General features: G+C 36.8%; 1 long non-coding RNA gene across 1 annotated transcript; it reads right to left on the bottom strand.

The window, feature by feature from the left end:
• Window positions 1–505: 505 nt before the first annotated feature.
• On the bottom strand, window positions 506–2927 carry LOC131369450 (uncharacterized). The gene is made up of 5 exons (XR_009207268.1): window positions 2482–2927; window positions 2183–2227; window positions 1341–1412; window positions 840–929; window positions 506–580 (listed from the first exon to the last, which is right to left on the bottom strand). It is a non-coding gene; the product is annotated as an uncharacterized LOC131369450 (long non-coding RNA).
• Between the last annotated feature and the right edge of the window lie 15699 nt (window positions 2928–18626).

Below are 18626 nucleotides of genomic sequence, written 5' to 3'. Positions count from 1 at the left end.
CATAAACTTACTCAATAATGTAAATAATAAGACCTTAGAGGGTAAAATGTGTTGTCTTGGAGAGTAAAGTACAACATCACTTCACAAACAACACAGTAAACAGCAGTGTTTTAACGATATTTTTAATTACATTCATTCAGTAATCTAATTTACTCTAACTCTTCTTCCAGCTCCTGGAGAAAAAGACATAGAGAAAAAGACCTAAGTTAGAAACCCTGTATGTGGGAATAAAACACAAACTGTGTGCCTTAAAGCTATCTTAAACTTTAATCTTATCAGATTATCTTTTTTTATCTTATCTTATCTTTTTTTTTATCTTATCTTAACTTATCTTATCTATTAGTGAAATAAGTTGACAAGAAAATGATCAAAACCAGCAGAATTAGCTAAAAATTAAAATTAAAATTAAAGTAATTAAGTTATTAAGTAAATAAGTAAGTACAAAAGAAATTAAAGATGTAAATAAATAATTGAATAAGTAAGTAAGTAAGTAAGTAAATAAGTACCTCTTTCTGTTCAGCTAAAGTATTGGCAAGGGATTGCAGTCTTCAGAGCGTGTCGCTGCCTCAGGTATAAACCCCTGCCATATTATTATTATTATTATTATTAGTAGTAGTAGTAGTAGTAGTACACATCCATTTTAACATTAGGTTAAGATTCAGATACTTATTGTACTTATTAATTAACATTAATTAGTAATATTAATTAATTCATGTCTAAAATGTTGTCGAAAAACTAAATACACCAGCACTGAGTCATATTACTAAATAATCGATAGATCGATAAATAGAGAGAGAGAGAGAGAGAGAGAGAGAGAGACATTGCAGGGGTAAACTCACTGGTGGCTGTTTGATCAATGGGAAATCCAGATCTTCATATAAGACCACAGAGTTTAAAGGCACCGGGTCGTCGACACACTGCTGAGGAAGCTACACAATATGCAGAAAAAAGACAGACTATAAAAATCCCATGTGGGAATACACCAGCATCTGTGTGCTTTAATATCACTTTATTTATCTTGTGTTACTGATGAATAAAATCTACTAGCTGAATAAGTTCCCAAGGACATTAGAAACCAATGCAATCAGTGGAAAAGCAGCTTGATTACATACAATACATTTACAGCATTTAGCAGACGCCCTTATCCTGGGCAACTTACATTTTATCTCATTTTATACAACTGAGTAATTAAGGGTTGAGGGCCTTGCTCAGGGGCCCAGCAGTGGCAGCTTTGGTGGACTTTGGATTCACAACTTTCTGATCAGTAGTCCAACACCTTAACCACTAAGCTACCACATCCCCCAAATCATTATTATTATTATCCCCCATATTATTATTACCTGTTGGTCTTCAGCTGAAGCAGACAGCAGCAGCTCTTCAGAATCATTAATTCTTTTACTGATGTTCCCACCCTGAATCATCATGAAAATAAAATGTTATTGCTTAAATATTAGGTTAGGATTCCCTGAATTTAAATTATTCACTTTATCAACTAATTGGTCATAACAATTAATACACATCTGAACTTACTTCACTGAGGTTTGTTTAAAATGTTCTCACTCAGTGACTAACCAAGACATTGTAGTGTTTTATAACATTACAGAAATAATATTAGAAAAGATTGAATCATTTAACATTTAAAAAAGAGAAACCTAGATATAAAAATGTATCAGAAGATATATCAGACAATTAAAAATGCAGAAATAGGAATAAAATTGATGTTCTATCTGCTATGTATTTATTTCATTGTATAATAAATGTTGTATGTAACTAACAAACTGCAACGACTAACAGCTTGAATTAATGGCTAACGTCACTGTTAGCACCGAACGCAGGTTAGCATGTTAGCATTGACTTATGCATGTTTAGCGATGTAGCACTAACTGGCTAAAAATTGCTAAATAACACAAAGCATTTTTTATTTACTGTGTATTTTGAACTTACTATGACAAAAATCATCATATGTTACTTAATATTGACAGAGATGCAGGTTTTGAGGCCTACAGGTGCGCTGAGGTATGATCGATGGTCGCTAAACAAATAAACGTTCGCCTAGAGACTAGAAGATATAGCAGCTTTAAGACTGTAAGATTGAGTATGAATGTTAGGTGGAGATTTATGTTAAATTGTTACAACTGTAAACATATTTAAAGATAAAAAATATAACACTTCAGCAGCTTACCATCTTTTTCTTGCTTTGCGTGGGTTAGCAGTACTGCGTGTCCTGCTGTAATGTAGGGGAAGTACGTAAAAAGCATAAAATGACATTACAGCTACGCCTAATGTACCACGTACTACATCAGGATAAAATTAATATTCCATTGCAATGAAGACTGTAATGATGATATGGATATTCTGATTTTTAACTCAAACCTACAAAATATATATATATATATATATATATATATATATATATATATATATATATATATATATATATATATATTTGCAAGCATATAAACAATATAGTTCAGTACATACCAGCTTGTGAAAACCATCCTTGTGAAAACCATTTTTCTTTCAACAGCAAATTCCTTCAAATTTTTTTATGTAATCCTGGAGGTTCAGTGAACAACTGGAGCATCTTCCATCCTCAACTTCCTCAAAGATGCTGAAAATCTCAACTCAAAGTTCTTTTCCAAAGGGAAGCTCTGAATTTTCAACTTATTAAAAACTAATTTAAAGGTCATCTGTTTGGAGATAATTCCATACAGATGAGTTAACTGTATAAGCCGATGTATAATAGAAACAAAAGTTTTGTAGTTGAGAAGAAAAAAATTGTGAGCTGTTGTGTTAAAGTCTGGAGTAAGACGTGTAGGTCATTACGTGAGGATCTGCATTTGCACATGCCTTTTATGCCAAGCAGGCGGGCCAACTAGGTATTTGTTGTTGGTTGTATTTTCATATCATTAACATAAAGTAAAATAGAAGGCTAAAGTTTGTGAAGGAAATTTGATGTTGGTTTGATAGAGACCACTGAATAATATGGGAAGTGGTTACTAGGGTGTTGCTAGCGGGTTTTGATGATATTCTAGGTAGTACCTGGGGTGTTGTTAGGGGGTTGTTATGATTTTCCAGGTGGTAGCAATAACTAGCAATCTGTCTGGAATACTATATCGAGCACTGAATAGAAATCTTGATAGATAAGAGGGGATTAGTTACTAGGTTGTTGCTAAGGTGGTAGGTGGTTAGTTACTAGGCTTTTGCTAGGTAAGGTAGGTAGGTAAGGTTACTAGGGTGTTGTCTAAAGGTGGCCAAAGTTGTGTGCAAGCTTTGATGTTGGCTTGACAGTGACCATTAAACATTATAGAATGGTGTTGCTAAGTGGTTGCTATGGTATTCCAGTTTGTTGACAGAATTTTCGGCGCTTGGTATGGTATGGTGTTGAAGGCTTGTTGCTATCATATTCCATGTGGTTGCTAGGGTGTTGATAGGTGTTGGTTATTTCAAGCAAGTTGGGTGTTGTGACAGACAATGCTGGTTGAATTCATCATTTGTTTCCTCCGTTACGATTATACACTCCCTGGTTAAATCGAGAGCTAATAGCGCCATCTTGTGGTAATATCTTTTCCCAAGGTGATATTTTTTCAGGAATTTAATTAAATCACAATACTTGACTTTCAGTGTAAAGTCTCCTAATAGTCCTTGAAAATACTGGGGTCATTCGCTCGACCACAATCATGCAGCATGATCTTCATTATTGTATTCATCATATTCATGATCCATTTCTTGCCATGTCTCTAACCATTTCAGAATATAACTGCAAAGCTGTATCCTGAAGCTATTAAAAACAAGTCAAATCAGTGACTGCTACAGGTTTCAGAAACAGTGACCCCTTCATTTGCTGGAGAACATCTACCTCATAATCTCATATTATCACTTCATACAGCGTGATCACTTTAAATGACCACTGAAATCACAGGCTTTGGTCACTGATGGAAGATACGTGTTGTTGAGCAGCTTTCTAAGTTTTCTAAGAAAAAAGTCAGAAAGTGTTCCTTAAAAATGTTCTGTGTGGGATTACTAACTCTACCACCTTTAATGATGATGATGATGATGATGATCTCCCTATTTATAATGGACAAAAAAAGAGAAAAGACTTCATGTACCAGCCCTGCTTCCTTCAGTACTGATGTCCTTGGTTTGGTTTGATGTATTTGATCAATGGAATTAATAGATCCAGAAAATTCAGCACAGTCTTTGTTTGTCCTGTTTTGTGTGTTTATTTTTTCCTGCTTTCACATGATTTAAGATTTTATATTGAGATATCCTGAAGAAGATTAAAACTATGTCCACCTACTAGAACCAGGAAAGCAGCTGACACTCTGTATCAATCACCAGGTGGTTGCACTGGTGTTACTAAGTGAATGCTATGCTACTGAAGGTGGTCGCTATGCAATTTTCTTCAGTTGGAATATAAACATAGCTGCAGGTTATTTGCCAAGGCAGATTCTTGTGAACTTTGAGCTCTGATCAACAACTGAAGCTTCTTCCAGTTTTAAGCTTCTTAGAATGAACTGAGTCTGTGTGCAAGACTTTTCCCATATGATGCCATAAATACTAAATCAAAAGTCCTTAAAGCTCATTTAAAGATATATATATATGTTTGTGAATAAGATTATGTGAGTTATAAGTTGCTCTCCTGTTGAGGTGTGCTGACGGATGTGTAGGTCTTTGCATACCAACCACCAGAGTGTGCATTTGCATGTATCCTTTTACAACAAGCAGGAAGACCGTCTGTGGTTTTTTTATTTCCTTTAATATCTAAATTTACCTGCGTAATACCTGTGAACTTTGTGGTCACTCCCTTTTAAAATGATTAACAGAAATAAAATTACAGGCCTAAAGTTTGTGAAGAAAATTTGATGTTTGCTTGAAAGAGACCAATATGAAAGTGGTTACTTGGGTGTTGCTAAGGGGACATGATAATGTTCTAGGTGATTACTATGTGTTGCTAAGTAGTTGCTACGATAATCCAGGTGGTAGCACTACCTAGCAATCAGCTGTGATATTATAGCAACCACCTAGCAACTGTCATGGACTGCTGGACAGTTTCCTGCCTGAACACCAGAGGGCGGTCTGACAGGGTTTGTTTATACCTGTGCCATGTGTCTTTGTTTATGTTTTGTGTTCTTGTGTGTTTGCCCCGCCCAATCCTTAGCCCGTTCTCGCTTCTACACACTTGTCCCTCATGTTTCAATAATTACCTTCCCTATTTATATGGGTTTTGTTGTGTTTGTTTTTTGCTGAGTCCTCGTCGTTATTGTGTGCCTGTTCCGTTCTCTGGATTTTATTTTGTGTTGAGTTTTTCCCCCCGAGTGTCTCTGTGTACATTTCTGTTTGTTTTTTAAAGAAATAAAGTATATTGTCCCGACTGGCTGCTATCCCTGCACTTTGGGTCTGATCTTGCCCTGTGGAGGAACCATAGAAAGCACCTAATAACACCTTAACAACCAACCTGCCTGAAATTACCAACACTTAGCAACACCCTAGCAACCACATGAAATATGATAGCAGCAAGCCTTCACTGCCATAGTACCATAACAAGCACCGAACAATGTTCTGCCAACATCAAAGCTTGCTCACAACTTTAGCCAACATTAGACAACACGCTAGAAACCTAACCTAGCAACTAACCACCTACCACCTTAGCAACAGCCTAGTAATTAACCACCTACCACCTTAGCAACAACCTAGTAACTAATCCCCTCTGATATGTTTATCTATCAAGGTCTCTATTCAGTGCTTGATATAGTATTCTAGACAGGTTGCTAGGCTGTTGCCAGGCGGTTTCTATGTTATTACAGCTGGTTGCTAGGTATTGCTACCACCTGGAAAATCATAGCAAACACCTAACAACACCCCAGTACATATCTAGTATATCATCACGACCCCCTAGCAATACCCTAGTAACCACTGCTCCCATATTGGTCAGTGGTCTCTATCAAAGTCAAATTTCCTTCACAAAATTCAGCCTTCTAGTTTATCTATGTTAATGATATGAAAATACAACCAAAAAACAAATACCTTCCTGCTTGGCATAAAAGCCATGCACAAATGCAAATACCTGCATAATGGTCTCACACCAGACTTCAACACAGCAGCTCACAATTCTTATCGCCTTTGTTTCTATATGGAATTATACATCGGAATACATCAGTATGGAATTATCTTCAAACGGATGACCTTTAAATCAGTTTTTAATGAGTCGAATATTCCGAGCTTCACTTTGGAAAACAATTTTTAGTCAAGCTCTTCAGTTTCTTTGAGGAAGCTTGAGGATGGAGACGCTCCAGTTGTTTGTTGAACTGCCAGGATAAGATAAAAAAAAAAAAAAGTGAAAGAATTTGCTGTGGCAAGAAAAAGCTGGCAATCAGGATGGTTTTCACAATCTGGTATGCACTGAACTGTGTAAATATTGCTTATATGCTTATATATAATATATATGCATATATATGTACACCTAATACTGTAGGTTTGAGTTAAACAACATGTCTGTTTAAAAACGGAATATCCATATAATCATTACAGTCTCCATTGCAACGGATATTTATTTTAACCTGATGTAGTACGAAATCTAGGCGGGGCTTTAATGTCCTTTTTAAGCTTTTTACATACTTCCGCTACATTTTACAGCAGGTCAGGGGTAGTGCTAACCCACGCATAGCAGACAAAGATGGTAAGCTGCTGAAGCGTTATATTTTTTAGCTTTAAATATACCTCAGCTTCTATGTGTATAGTCTTAACAATTTAACATCTCTACAATCTCTACCAAATAGTCAATTGTATAGCTTTAAAGCCGCTATATCTTCTAGCCACTAGGCCAACGTTTATTTGTTTAGCGACCATCGATCAGACCTCGACGCACCTGTAGGCCTCAAAACCTGCATCTCTGTCAATATTAATTAAAAAATGACGATTTTTGTCCCACTAAGTTCAAAATATACAGTAAATCGAAATGCTTTGGTTATTTAGCAATTCTTAGCCAGTTAGTGCTACGCCGCTAAACATGCGTACGTCCATGCTAACATGCTAACCTGCGTTCGGTGCTAAACGTGATGTTAGCAGTTAAGTCGAACTGTTAGTCGTTGCAGTATGTTAGCTACTTACAAGTTTACAATACGTAAGTATGTGTAATGTAATAAATACACAGCAGATGGAACAAATCAATTCTATTCATATTTCTGCATTTTTAATTGTCTGATACATTTTTATATCTAATTTTCTTTCATTTCTTAAATTATTCAATCTTTTGTAGTATTACTTCTGTAATGTTCAGTAGAAGTAAAACACTACAATTTAATACTATTGGTTAGTCAGTGAGTGAGAACATTTTAAACAAATCTCAGTGATGTAAGTTGAGACATGTATTCATTGACATGAACAATTAATTGACAAAGTGAATAATGTTAATTATGGAAAGCCTAGCCTATTTATACTTAAGCAAAGACATGTCCAAACCATCTTAATCTGGCCTCCCTAACTCTGTCCCCCAAACGTCCAACATGAGCTGTCCCTCTGGTGTACTCATTCCTAATCCTGTCCAACCTTCTCACTCCCAGAGAGAACCTCAACATCTTCAGCTCTGCTACCTCCAGCTCTGACTCCTGTCTCTTCCTCAGTGACACTGTTTCTAAACCATACAGCATGGCCGGTCTCACCACTGGCCTGTACACCTTCCCCTTGATTCTCACTGATATATTTCTATCACACAGAACTCCCAACACCTTTCTTCACCCATTCCAACCTGCCTGCACTCACTTCTTTACTTCTTTCCCACACTCTCCATTACTCTGGACTGTTGACCCCAAGTACTTAAACTTCTGTACCTTCTTCACCTCTTCACCCTGTAATCTTACTGTTCCACTTCCCTCCCTTTCATTCACACACATGTACTCAGTCTTACTACGACTGACTTTCATTCCTCTTCTCTCCAGAACAAACCTCCACCTCTCCAGATTTCCTCCACCTTCTCCCTGCTCTCACTACAGGTCACAGTGTCATCTGCAAACATCATTGTCCAAGGAGACTCCTGTCTGACCTCCTCTGACAACTGGTCCATCACCATAGCAAACAGGAAGGGGCTCAGAGCCGATCCCTGATGCAGTCCCACCTCAACTTTGAACTCCTCTGTCTGACCTACAGCACACCTCACCACTGTCCTGCTCCTCTCATACATGTCCTGCACCTCTCTGACATACTTCTCTGCTACTCCTGACTTCCTCATACAGTACCACAGCTCATCAACATTCTCAGAGCAAAAATTGCATCTGTTGTGCTCTTTCTGGGCGTGAAGCCATACTGCTGCTCACAAATTTCCACTACCTTCCTTCACCTAGCTTCCACTACTCTTTCCCATAGCTTCATTGTATGGCTCATCAACTTTATCCCCCTATAATTGCTGCAACTCTGCACATCACCCTTATTCTTAAAGATTGGCACTAATACGCTTCTTCTCCATTCCTCAGGCATCTTCTCACTCTCTAAAACCCTGTTAAACAAACTAGTTAAAAATTCCACTGCTGCCTCTCCTAGACACTTCCAGACCTCCACAGGGATGTCGTCAGGACCAACTGCCTTTCCACTTTTCATCGTCTTCAAAGCCTTCCTGACTGCATCCTTTCTAATCTTATTACGTTATTAACTAATCTTAAGAGTTCACCCCTTCTACTCTTTTTTCCCTCTCATTTTTCTCATTCATCAGCTCTTCAAAGTGCTCCTTCCATCTCCTCTGTACACTCTCCTCACTTGTGAGCACCTTTCCATCTCTATCCTTAATAACTCTAACTTGCTGCACATCCTTCCCATCTCGATCCCTCTGCCTAGCTAACCTGTACAAGTCCTTCTCTCCATCTCTAGTGTCTAACCTAGTGTACAACTCGTCATACGCCTTCTGCTTGGCCTTAGACACCTCCCTCTTCACTCTGTGCTGTAACTCCTTGTATTCCTGTCTATTCTCTTCAGTCCTGTCCATGTCCCACTTCTTCTTGGCTAACCTCTTCCTCTGAATACTATCCTGAACTTCCTCATTCCACCACCAAGTCTCCTTATCTTCTTTCCTCTTTCCAGATGACACACCCAGCACCTTTCTTCCTGTCTCCCTGATCACTTCTGCTGTAGTTTCCCAGTCATCTGGCAGCACTACCTGACCACCCAGAGCCTGCCTCAACTTCTGTCTAAATTCCACACAACATTCCTCCTTTTTCAGCTTCCACCACTTGGTTTTCTTCTCTATCTCTATCTTTGACCTCTTCTTATAGACCATCAAAGTCATCCTACACACCACCATCCTATGCTGTCTGGCTACACTCTCTCCCATTACCACTTTACAGTCACTAAGCTCTTTCAGATTGCCTCTTCTACATAGGATGTAGTCTACCTGTGTGCTCCTACCTCCACTCTTGTAGGTCACGCTATGCTCCTCCCTCTTCTGAAAATAAGTGGTAACCACAGCTATGTCCATCATCTTAGCAAAGTCCACTACCATCTGTCCTTCAAGGTTCCTTTCCTTAACTCCAAACTTGCCCATCACCTCCTCATCACCTGTGTTCCCCTCACCAACATGTCCATTAAAATCTGCTCCTATCACCACTCTCTCCCCCGTGGGAATAGTCTCTATCACCTCATCTAATTCACTCCAAAATCTCTCTTTCTCCTCTAACTCACAACCTACCTGTGGGGAATAACCACTAACAACATTCAACATCACCCCTTCAACCTCTAACTTCAGACTCATCACCCTGTCCAACACTCTTCACCTCCAGAACATTCCTCACAAACTCCTCCTTCAGGACCACACCTACCCCATTTCTCTTACTATCCACCCCATAATAAAACAGCTTGAATCCTGCTCCTATACTACGAGCCTTGCTACCCTTCCACCTGGTCTCCTGTACACACAGGAGATCCACCTTCCTTCTCTCCATCACATCAGCCAGCTCTCTACCTTTCCCTGTCATAGTACCAATATTCACAGTTCCTATTCTCAGTCCTACACTCTTACCCCATGGCTAGATTTTTTCCATTAATTCTATTAGTTTCTAATGTCCTTGGGAACTTATTGAGCTAGTAGATTTTTATTCATCAGTAAAACAAGATAAATAAGGTGATATTAAAGCACACAAATGATGGTTTATTCCCTAATGGGATTTTTTTCTGCATATTGTGTAACTTTCTCAGCAGTGCGTTGATGACGTCGTGCCTTTAAATGCTGTGGTTTTATATGAAGATGGGGATTTTCCAATCTTCAATCAGCCACCAGTGAGTGTCCCTCTGTAATGACTGCTGTCTCTCTCTCTCTCTAATTAAACAAAAAAAAAAATCATGTGGACTTAGTAATTATGTCGTCATTTAGTAATAAATAAACATGATTCAGCACAGGTGTATTTAGTTAGCAACATTTTAGACATAAATTAATTGATATTACTAATTAATGTTAATTAGTGAAGTACATCAAGCAGAATATCTGAATCTTAACCTAATGTTAAAATGGATGGGTACTTTGTTTGTTTATTTACTTACTTACTTACATACTTACTTATTTGCTCACATACCTATTTATTTACTTACATTCTTATTTACTTAAAATGTTACAATGGATGTGTACTACTAATACTACTACTACTAATATGGCAGGGGTTTATACCTGAGGCTGCGACACACTCTGAAGACTGCAATCCGTTGTCCAGTACTATGGCTGAACAGAAAGAGGTACTTACTTACTTATTTACTCACATTCTTATTTATTTATTTATTTATTTATTTACATATTTACTCACATTCTTATTTATTTATTTACTTACATATTTACTTACGTTCTTATTTGTTTATTTACATATTTTCTCACATTCTTATTTATTTATTTACTTATGTATTTACTCACATCCTTATTTACTTACTTACGTATTTACTCACATCCTTATTTACTTACTTACCTACTTACTTGTATGTGACATTAAAGCACACAAATGCTGGTTTATTCCCACATGGGTTTTTTAAAGTAGGAGGATTTCTGTGCGTATTGTGTAGCTCTCTCAGCAGTGTGTCGACGACCCGGTGGCTTTAAACGCTGTGGTTTTATATGAAGATGGGTTTTCCAATCTTCAATCAGCTACCAGTAAGTTTACCTCTGTAATGACTGCTGTCTCTCTCTCTCTCTCTCTCTCTCTCTCACTTTCTCTCTCTCTGTGTCTCTCTCTAATTAACCAAATTAACCAAATGATCAAGTCATACATGTGGACTTTAGTCATTTTGTAATAAATAAACATGATTCAGTGCTGGTGTATTTAGTTTGCAACATTTCTTAGACATGAATTATTTGATATTACTAATTAATGTTAATTAGTGAAGTACATCAAGCTGGATATCTGAATCTTAACCTAATGTTAAAATGGATGTTTACTACTACTACTACTACTACTACTACTACTACTACTACTAATAATAATAATAATATGGCAGGGGTTTATACCTGCGGCAGTGTCACACCTTGAAGACTGCAATCCCTTGCCCAATACTTCAGCTGAACAGAAACAGGTACTTACTTACTTACTTACTTATTTACTCACATTCTTATTTATTTATTTATTTATTTATTTATTTATTTATTTACTTCATTAGTTGTTTATTTTCTAACTTACTAATTTGTTTATCTATCTATCTATCTATCTATCTATCTATCTATCTATCTATCTATCTATCTATCTATCTATCTATCTATCTATCTATCTATCTGTCTGTCTGTCTGTCTGTCTGTCTGTCTGTCTGTCTGTCTGTCTGTCTGTCTGTCTATCTATCTATCTATCTATCTATCTATCTATCTATCTATCTATTTACTTAATTACTTGTGCACTTACCTACTTGTTTATTTACTTACTTATTTATTTATTTTTAGCTAATTCTGCTGGTTTTGATCATTTGCTTGTCAATTTATTTCACTAATATATTTTATTATCTGATAAGATTATAGTTTAAGATAGCTTCAAGGCACACAAATATATATATATATATATTTTTAAAACCAAAGGTGGATGAAGTACACAACTTCCTTACTTGAGTGAAAGTACAAATACTACTGGTCAAACATTACTCCATTACAAGTAAAAGTTGTAAAGACAGATTTTTACTTAAGTAAACGTACAGAAGTACTTGTTTTTAAAAGTACTTAAGTATCAAAAGTAAATGTCAACACATTGTTTTATTATTGTTGCACTGTTGTATGCAATACTTTCTGTGGAATTAAAACCTTTTAGAATGTTGCAACACATATAGAAATTAAACAACTGAATTGACAAAAAAGACAGGTATAATCATTTATTTTTAATTTAACACTCCTACCAGCCCCAACAAAAAAGTACCAGTACATTTCAAGAATTAGAATATCATGAAAAAGGTCAATATTTTTTGTCACTCAGTTCAGAAAGTGAAACCCATATATTATATAGATTCCTCACACATAGTGAAGTATTTCAAGCCTTTATTTCTTGAAATTGTGATGATTATGGCTTACAGATAAGGAAAACCCAAAATTCTGTGTCTTAGAAAATTAGAATATTACATAAGATCAATAAAAAAAAGGATATTTCAAAGAGAAATGTCAGACTTCTGAAAAGTATGTTCGTTTCTATGCACTCAATACTTGGTTGGGCCTCCTTTTGCATCATTGCGGCATGGCATGGAGGCAATCAGCCTGTGGCACTGCTCAGGTATAATGGAAGCCCAGGTTGCTTTGATAGTGGCCTTCAGGTCATCTGCATTGTTGGGTCTGGTGTCTCTCATCTTCCTCTTGACAATACCCCATAGACTCTCTATGGGGTTCAGGTCAGGCGAATTTGCTGGCCAATCAAGCACAGTAACACCATGGTCATTGAACCAGCTTATGGTACCTTTAGCAGTGTGGGCAGGTGCCAAGTCCTGCTGGAAAATGAACTCAGTATCTCCATAAAGCTTCTCAGCAGAAGGAAGCATGAAGTGCTCTAAGATTTCCTGGTAGATGGCTGCGTTGACTGTGGACTTCAGAAAACACAGTGGACCAACACCAGCAGATAACATGGCAGCCCAAATCATCACTGACTGTGGACACTTCACACTGGACTTCAAGCAACATGGATTCTGTGCCTCTCCACTCTTACTCCAGACTCTGGGACCTTGATTTCCAAATGAAATGCAAAACTTACTTTCATCTGAAAAGAGGACTTTGGACCACTGAGCAACAGTCCAGTTCTTTTTCTCCACAGCCCAGGTAAGATGCTTCTGACGTTATCTCTGGTTCAGGAGTGGCTTGACACGAGGAATGCGACATTTGTAGGCCATGTCTAGGATTCGTCTTAAGCTCCCCCAAATTCTTGAATGGATTTTGCCTGACAATCCTCTCAAGGCTGCGGTTATCCCTTTTGCTGGTGCACCTTCTCCTACCACACTTTTTCCTTCCACTCAACTTTCTATGAATATGCTTGGATACAGCACTCTGTGAACAACCAGCTTCTTTAGCAATGACCTTTTGTGGCTTACCCTCCTTGTGGAGGGTGTCATTGACTGTGTTCTGGACAACTGTCAAGTCAGCAGTCTTCCCCATGATTGTGTAGCCTACTGACCCAGACTGAGAGACCATTTAAAAGCTCAGGAAACTTTTGCAGGTGTTTTGAGGTAATTAGCTGATTAGGGTGCGACACCATGACTTTCCAATATTGAACTTCTAATTCTCTGAGACACAGAATTTTGGGTTTTCCTTATCTGTACGCCATAATCATCACAATTTCAAGAAATAAATGCTTGAAATATTTCACTCTATGTGTAATGAATCTATATAATATATGGGTTTAACTTTCTGAACTGAGTGACAAAAAATATTGACCTTTTTCATTATATTCTAAATTTTGAGATGTACCTGTACACATCTATGTGTATCCACTCATGTACATTTCAATCAAATGGTCTGTAAATGAAGACTGGTCAGAAAAAAAATCTAACCTGCTTTAAAACCCAGCTACACAACTGTAGCTGTACAACCAGCCAACAGCAACACTGCTTTAACAAAGAGTTATATATATTTCCACAATTCATTTACACCGTTTTCATATGCATTTACACCATTGTCCAGGATCCTTCCTCCTGTGTGCAATGCATTGTGGGCAATATTACCCGTTAGAGTGTGCATTGTTCTGCACTTTGAATTTCTACCGGAAGTAGTAGACCATCCAGGAATTTTTGGAATACTCTTTTCAGTATACTACGATTTGGGGCATACTAATTCTATTTTTGAATACCATTTAGGACACATCGTATGAGAATTTGGACACAGCATACGTTTTTGTGTGTTAACTAACATCATTACCAATGCGTTGGTGGTGTATAACATACAAAGCATATATTCGTCCATTTTGTCAACCAGTTGAGTTCAAAAAATTATGGAAAACCACTGAACTTTACAACACGTGACGCTACAAGAGTGAAAAAAAAATCATCCTATGATAAATGTAACTACTTTCTACTCAATGACATTGACAGAAATGTAGTGGAGTAAAAAGTAGAGTATTTGTCTTTCAAATGTAGTGAAGTTAAAGTAAAAAGTATCCAGAAAAAATAATACTCAAGTAAAGTACAGATACTCAAAACGTGTACTTAAGTACAGTACTCAAGTAAATGTACTTCTTTACCACCTCTGTTTAAAACATAGGTCTTTTTCTCCATGTCTTTTTCTCCAGGGGCTGGTAGAAGAGAAGAATGTTTTTCATTAAAATGAATGAAATTCATTAAATCTTTAAACAAAAACCCTGTGGTTTACCGTGTTATTTGTGAAGTGATGTCGTACTCTACTACTCCACCAAGACAACACATTTTACCCTCTAAGGTCTTATTATTTAGGTAATTGAATAAGTTTAAGTCTATTATTCAGGAATTACGTCCAAATATTCAGGGGTCACTTGGAAAAATTGAAAAAATCATCAGAGTCGGTGGTGTGAAAGTGAATTGAAGAACAGTTTGAATGATGGCTTCATTTTATATTTTATATTTGCTTATATACATTTGCAGGAAAGACAACATTCTGAGATACTAAATAATAAGTTACAAAACAAGCATGATGGTTTTTGAAGTGGAATTAAGTTGGAGAGCTGGAAATGTATTTAAAATGATTTATTATTGCATTATTATTGTTTTATTAATATGTTATTAATATTAATATATGAATTGGTCACTGGAACTGAAGCCTAATTAACCTTAATTATGTTACAGCAAATTTATTTGAGTAAATCCTATTCATATTTGAGACTGAACCCCATCATCCCTTCAGTGTTAAAAACCTTTTTAAAAAAATAAATAAAAAATGATGATGTTGCATCTGAGATGAAGCACACTATTAAGGGGAAAACACCAGAAACACCACATCAGCTCCAACACATCGACTTGTGGGAAGGAAGGAAGGAAAGAAAGAAAGAAAGAAAGAAAGAAAGAAAGAGTTTCTGTGCCAGTTCTGTTCTTGTCCTCCCACTTGTCTGCATTGACACATTTGTAGGCGTTGTATATGTGTAGTCCACTGCAGTTTCCTGTTCTAGATAAAATCTAACTGTTATGAGTAACAACTGTGTCACTTTAACTCTTGTTTTTGCTCTTATTTGACATTTGTGTTTTTCTTATGTGTTTGTGTTGCTCGAGGTTTCTCAAAGTAACAATATGGCTACCATGAATTTTATTACTCAACATTCTCGGACTACAGCCATGTCACATGACCAGGTCACATCCTTATCCACTATTACACCCATCTATAAAGATTATATTCAGACAGCAGTGGACATCAGTACTGAAAGCAGCAGTGCTGGTACAGGATGTCCTTTTCTCTCTCTCTCTTTTTTTTAATAGAATATTCTGTAGTAGGAGGAAGCTCATCATCATAAAAGGTGGTTGGGTAGAAAACCACATAGACTTTCCAGAGTGTGTTTTTGTTGCGTACGACATGATCCTAATAGAATTGTGGCCAGATTTCATAAGAGACTGTGAGATAATTAGGTAGATGTTCTCCGAGTCAGATTATAGAGTGTATAGTGTAGATCTGAAATGAAGAATTAACAGAAATGACTGTTTCAGGTAACTGGGTGGGAACTGTACCGATGTTATTGCAGTAAATCATTTTTCTCAGTAGAAATAATGATGATGATGATGTTAAAGCTGAGGCAGAGTTCATGGCCATGTTGATTTACATCACTGGTTAAGAGTGAAAGGACCTGATCATTCACAAGTTGATGAGTAGGAGGTGATGTGATGTTTCTGTTTTTCCTCTAAAGTAGGAAGAATCACAGGGTGCATCAACTCACATACAACAACCTTCAAATGGTTCTTTATAAAAAAAGGAAAAAAAAAAGGTCTTTTAACTCTGAAGGGATGAAGGGATTCTTAAGTTATCACCACCACTTCACCACGTGTTTGTGACCAGTTTTCTGGGTTGGATGTGGTTTGTGTGTGCGTGCAGTTTTCTGGTAAACAGGTTTCAAGATTGTCAGCTTACTCATATCTCATAACAGAAACAAACGACTATGAAATATGAATTATTTTAAATATTTCAGGTGGAAATATTAATGTAGGTCCCAAGTGGCAATATTTCTTGAGGATATTTTGGAGTTTCCAGTCCCTAAATTGCTTACATTTTATTTAGGAAAGTTATATTTGCATGTTTTAAATACTGCAAAAAACAAACAAACATAGAATGCACTCTAAGTTTTCACCTGGACCCCCTTTATTAAAATAATGGTATGATTATTTCGGAGATATTGCTCCTATACAGTAGAGAGATCATTGGCTGTCCTCCATAAAGCATGAATTCCACAGTGTTTTAATGTATATGTGGTGATAATAAAGGCTGTTTCTCCATCCTGGACAACACCCACCACCCTCTGCACGGTACATTAACCAGGCAGAGGAGTGTGTTCTGCTGTCTCTGTCCTGCACGACTGAGGAACTCTTTTGTTTTGTCAGGGTGGAAACACAAACTGATGAGTGACTCTCTATCTTACATTTTCTTTCTTTCTTTGCTTGCTGCTACTGGAGATTTTCACTTGCACATATTCCTCTTGCTGCTTGCTACTACTGGACTTTATTTATATATTTATTTTTTTATCTTTCACCCTGATGTTTGCACAGAACTTGCTTGCGTCTGCAAGTCAAGTCAAGTCAAGCCGCTTCTATTGTCATTTCAACCACATATAGCTGAAGCAATACACAATCAAAGAACATTTCTCCAGGACCTTGAAGCCACAGGAAAGAACATACAGCTAAGGTTGGTAAGGGGTCCTAGCCACATAAAGAGCATCACATGCAACCTAGTGCAAAGAGTGCAAGACAAACAAAACAACAGCACAGGACAGATACACAAAATACACAACATATTGCTGACTAGTACATCTTCTGTACAATATGTTATACAGTGCAGTGTGCAAAAATAAGAGAACTGTAAACAAAGTTCTTGCAAAACATATACACTTCTGTTATAGCAGTAGTTGGTGGCAGTTTGAAATGTGTGCAACACAAAATTTCAACAGCGGCAGATTGAGTAAATGTGCAAAAAACTGCAGTTATACTATGTTTGGTGCTATAGACATGGAGGAATGTTGAATGTTTGAGTGTGTGTTGGAGTTTAGAAGAGTTCAGTGTGTGTGTGTGTGTGTGTGTGTGAGTGCACTGCCTACTCAGTCATTGCTGTGCATTATAGACAATGCTACTGTGTAACATAGGTTTGTAAGATCTACCTACCTACCTACCTACCTTCATTAAAGATGTACTTTTGTCCAGAATACAGCATCAGCATAGAGTCCTAACTGGAAGCAGAAGATATGAACAGATCACTCCTATCTTATCCTATCTTATCCTGCACTGGTTCCCAGTCAAATACAAATACTTTGGCTGGTACCACTTGGAAGATGACTTTAAACTGGAATTGCCACAATCTATTGACTATCACATCCCTAATATTTAACATACTTGTGTCTTTAAATTGGTTAGAAAATGCATTATGTGCTTGTGTGCTTATTTACTGTTAATTGAATCATTACTGTGACATTACAACACTAATAAAACCAGCTGAATGTGCAGGTCCTGACTGTATACAGGAAATACAGACAATGCAGGATGATTTCAGCTCTCCCATTTTTCCATTTTAGGTCAGAATTGCAAAATTAATTCAGGTGACTTCTACACTTTTGTCCACTCTCTTTTTTAGACTTGTTTTTGGAAGCTGATGCTGCAGTTCAAAGCCATAACAGATACGACTGACTCATGTTGGTTTCCTGCTAACTAGAGATGGTTTTATAGATTAGCACACAAGGTTCTACTGAAAGAATTCAATTTTCTTATTGTTGTTACTTATTGGTATTTGATATTTAAAAAGATTTCTCTAAACAAAAAGACTCTTTGCAATGATGTCTTGAAATTGACCATAGACCATAACATTTTAAATATATATTTAAATATAAAAAAACAGGTTTTTGATGGAATGTTATAGTATATAAAAATAGATTAAAAGTTACCACTAAGAAAGTACTGATGAACATGATGTTACTTTTTGCTCTTTTTGATGAAGAAAAAAGGGATGAATAAATAAATGTCACTTCACTTTAATTAGCACATTATAATAGTTTGGA

This window comes from Hemibagrus wyckioides, linkage group LG18 (assembly GCF_019097595.1).
Source record: "Hemibagrus wyckioides isolate EC202008001 linkage group LG18, SWU_Hwy_1.0, whole genome shotgun sequence".
Taxonomy (NCBI): domain Eukaryota; kingdom Metazoa; phylum Chordata; class Actinopteri; order Siluriformes; family Bagridae; genus Hemibagrus; species Hemibagrus wyckioides.
Note: the sequence above shows the minus strand (reverse complement) of the source record. Positions and strands in the feature narration are given on the sequence as shown.